We start from the raw sequence: 1087 nt of genomic DNA, 5'->3' as shown, positions 1-1087 counted from the left end.
CCTCAGCACCCAGTATCAGATTAGTCCCTCCACGGCAAACCACAGAAATATATTATTAAATTTATTCTCATTAAATTTATTAATCTAATTTACATTGAATATTTTTTTTATCGATTACAATAAGTAAAGATTACAACAAATTTTTTTCAGAAATTGCGTAAAAAATCGGATTAAGCACTTTGGCAGCTTGGCTGATTTGGGCAAGTTGGTAGGAGGTCAAAAAATAAAAAGGTCAATAATTGTATAAAAAAACCCAAAAAAATACATATCCTTTGCATGCAAGCAAGGCGGTCATAAATGTATATAAAAAGTAAATCTCTTAAGTCTGGCAGCAAGCAGTAGTAACAGAATTTGAGTATTTTAAAGAACAGTAAAGAATAATTCTAACATTTTCAGGAAGGAGGTAAGAAATTCTATTTAACATACCAAGAGTACGGGTATTTTGTTTTAATAAATTGCTTATATGTGTTTTCAAACTGAGTGACTCATCAATATGAATGCTGAGAAATTTTGTTGATGTTACATGTGAAATTGCTTTACCTGTGGGAGGACATTAGTCAGAAGCTGTGGGCTTTGTGGAGAAAAGCATGGAACAGCTCATTTTTTTATATCAAGGGTAAGCCAGTTAGCGATAAGCCATTGATAAACCCTGTCCAGTTCTGAATTAATTGTATTGAATAGGGAGGGAAGGTCCTGGTGACTAATAAAAATAGTAGAGTCATCAGCAAAGTGTAGAAATTTCATAAATTAGTAATGGGCCCAGTACGGACCCTGGGGGACTCCTAGATTTATAGTAGATAATGGTGATTTTGATGTTTGAACAGAAACATACTGTTTGCGCTGTGAGAGGTACGATCTAAACCAACAATATATCTGAATGTACAGAATCGAATGCTTTACTGATATCTAAGTAAAGTGCAAGGAAGTATTTAGAGATGTTTAGCGAACTGTTGGCATGATCTAGAAATTCAAGGATTGCATCAGCAGTACTTAAGTTTTCTCTAAAGCCAACCTGTTTTATAGACTGGAATGACACATGCCATTTTTAGAGAGTTAGGGAATATGCCTTGAGCAACTAATTCAGAAA

The sequence above is a fragment of the Octopus sinensis genome, linkage group LG9 (assembly GCF_006345805.1).
Source record: "Octopus sinensis linkage group LG9, ASM634580v1, whole genome shotgun sequence".
Taxonomy (NCBI): Eukaryota; Metazoa; Mollusca; class Cephalopoda; order Octopoda; family Octopodidae; genus Octopus; species Octopus sinensis.
Note: the sequence above shows the minus strand (reverse complement) of the source record.